Source organism: Tupaia chinensis, unplaced genomic scaffold, assembly GCF_000334495.1.
Source record: "Tupaia chinensis unplaced genomic scaffold, TupChi_1.0 Scaffold000528_1, whole genome shotgun sequence".
In the NCBI taxonomy this organism is placed as follows: Eukaryota; Metazoa; Chordata; class Mammalia; order Scandentia; family Tupaiidae; genus Tupaia; species Tupaia belangeri.
This window is the reverse complement of record NW_006160041.1, coordinates 5,255,504-5,258,793: the sequence shown is the minus strand read 5'-3', so window position 1 is coordinate 5,258,793 and position 3,290 is coordinate 5,255,504. Positions and strand designations below refer to the sequence as shown.

The 3,290-nt window shown below is 35.7% G+C and overlaps 1 non-coding gene across 1 annotated transcript; it reads right to left on the bottom strand.

Annotated features, from left to right (window-relative positions):
* Positions 1–2,430: 2,430 nt before the first annotated feature.
* Positions 2,431–2,539, bottom strand: LOC114009381 (U6 spliceosomal RNA). Its single transcript, XR_003550810.1, has one exon. It is a non-coding gene; the product is annotated as a U6 spliceosomal RNA (small nuclear RNA).
* Positions 2,540–3,290: the final 751 nt, after the last annotated feature.

Here is a 3,290-nt window from a genome sequence, read left to right as displayed (position 1 = left end):
GGATGGCCACACCATAATCCCTTTTCCTCCAATCTCCTCTCAGGATTTTGGGCATGCATACACCTACACCTGGTGTGAGTATGAAGCCACCAGGTCTGGGACTTGAACTGCAGTTGATTACACGGGAGTCCAGCAACATAACCATTATGACATCTGCTGGTCCCAGTTTTCATTATTAAAAGTAATTTCTTAGAAACTTTTATTGAACTATAATATATAAAGAAAAAACGCACAAATACATCACCACATAACTAGTACCAAGATCAAGAAACAAAACTTTATTGGTACCTCATCAGGCCCTCTTGGCCCTAATCCCTATCACTGAAACTTTCCAAGAATAGACATTGTCCTGATTGCTAGAAGTCATTTATATGTCTAATAAACATCTAATCACTGAATCTGTATTTTTTTGTAAATATGAGTTTTTTTGCATATATTGGAATCTTTAGCATTTTGAAGATTGATACTAATTTAATCTGAAGCTTCCTGAAGAAATGCTGACTTTAAAAAAATCCTGTTTGGCTATGTATACTTTTACAACTTTTTCTATCATTAAGTGCAATTTTCTAGGTTCATTTCTATTTCCTCCTTATTTTTCTTCTAATCTGGAATGTACAAACTAAAATTTATGAGTGATATTTTGTATGTATTTAGTATAAATTATGAGATTCTGGGTAGTTATTTGAACTATTTTAGTAATAAATCAGACTGACATTATCTGCAGAGGCGTCTACAGGATTAAAAAGAAAAGTATTACAACATTGGGGAAAAAATATTGTACATGGGGTCTGAAACTTTACGGCATGACCAAATACAAGTCATATGAATGTTTTAAGAGATTGTTTCCAAATCTACAAAATGAGGATAGCAATATTTCTTTTTTTTTTTTTTCAAATTTCCCCAAAAGGGAATTTTATTGATTATTTTATTCCCTCACAAAAATACCAACTGTAATCAAATAAGGTGCACATTCACCTCAAGATTTTGTTGTCTTCATAATAAAAAAGATGAGGCTTAGAACTGGATCACTTGACCCTTTGTCTTCCTATCTCTTCCCAGTTCAAAATGCTTACATCTCTTAATAGCCAACATTCCCTTAGATAACAGTTGGGCTCGACAAGCCTCAGCACCATATTCTTTGTAGTTTTTGCCTTTTTCCAGAAAATAGGCTTAGTCTCCCCACCATAGCCACTCTGCTTCCTGTCATAATGCTGCTACCCCTGAGCATACAGAGGCTCCTTTCCTTTTTTGTACGGTGTCACTTTATGAGGTAGGTGCTTGCCACACTTCTCACGGAAGGTCTGATGGGTTAGGGATGTTCACCATGCTTGTGGGCCTGCTATCTGCACAGAAAAAGGAGGATAGCAATATTTCTTTGCAGCGTTGTGGTGAGAAATAAATAAGGTTATGTTCCTAAGCATGTATGAAAATGCCTGGCACACAGTACTTATTCAATCAATGTGGATCTCTTTTTTCTTTTAGCATAGCAAGATAGCGTGTAACAGGAGACCTAGTAGAAAATAAAATAAGACATTTACTGTCACTTTCTTTTGTTAAATTTTATTATATTTCCTTTTCTTTTTTTAATTTATTTTTTATGATCATAATCTTGTTTATATTACATTGAATCACATATAACTTTACAGTGTATTACATTTCTTTTTCCAGAAGGAATGCCAGGAATATCAATCAATACAAAGACATTAAAATCCCCATCATCATCATCCAATAGCTTATTGGGTTTTTTTAGATTATTATTATTAGTCCAATTATTTTTTTTAATATTCAATCACTATTTATCATTTTGCTTGTAAAAAGACTTTGCCCAACATGAAATACTTCTCAGACCAGTCCAGTTGAGAATACTACACACGTCATCATCAACAGGTAATAAATCATATCTGTATACCACTAATGTCATGCCTCTCTATTTGGTCTCTTGCTATCCTTCTCCATACTCTTCTCTTCTCCTGCCTCATTCCACACTGTCTTATCATTGCTAACTATTTTCACTGCTTTGTGCCCTCCATTATTTCGATCTCTACCATAAAGTGTGGATAGTGGGTATATATTAAGTGGATACATATAATATCTTTCTTTCATATCCTGGCTTACTTCACTCAGCAATAGATTGTTTTTTAAATTTTTTATTATCATCATAATCTTCTTTATATTACATTGGATTACATATAACTTTACAGTGTATTACATTGCTTTTTCAAAAGGGAATGCCATGCATGTCAGTCAATACAGAGACATTAATCTCCCCGCTTCAACATTCAATATCTTTTCTATGTTTTCCCCAATCAATCCTCTTCTCTTCACTTCCCCCATTCCACACTGTTCTATTCTCATTAAGTACCTTCACTGCTTTTATGTCCTCCAATTTTTTGCTCTCTATCATAGAGTGCAGATAGTCGGTATATATTGAAAAATATGGAAGGCTTCACGAATTTGCGTGTCATCCTTGCGCAGGGGCCATGCTAATCTTCTCTGTATCATTCCAATTTTTTAGTATATGTGCTGCCGAAGTGAGCACTATATTTCCTTTTTCAAAACAAATATATGCTAATTACAAAAAAATTTGCAAATAGGGGCTAGCATGTGATATGGTGGATAAAGCTCTAGACTTCCACATGGCCAACCACAGTTCCAGCCCCAGACTTGGAGGCTTGAAAATCATGTTGGGTGTGTGTGTGTGTGCCCAAAATCCCAAGAGGAGAATGGTGGAGAAGGAATTGCAGTGTGACCATCCCCTCTGCTAGTGGGGGGAGGGGTGTGTGTGATTTCTTGCTCGCTCTCTGGCAAGCCTACATGCCCTGTGGCAAAAATCTAAATAAATAAATAAATATATGCCAAAAGAATTCCTTTAATCCCACACCCTCAAAGATATCCATAGGCAATATTTTGACTTTTTGTGGGCATCCTACTTCACATCGTATTTTCTTCCTCTCGTGATGCCTGCACACAGAAAGTGTACCCAACATTTGTGGAGTTGAACTTTTCTAAGAAGTTGTGCAAGTGGGCTGTAAAGCCCTTATGAATTCTAATTATTAGCTCGGGATGGAATTCAGCATATCTTCTGGTCCACCTGTACTTATTTTTAGTCTTCCAGGATGGCTACATGTTTCCTTTTAACTTCTCAAATAACGGTTGGGTCAGAGCTTATAGTATCTCTTTCTTCTGACAGAGTAGGTCAATGATTAAATATTAATAAACGAAATCACTTAAAACGGATTATCATACACTGCGTACCTGCTTTAAAAAACCCTATTGTGTGCCATAAAACT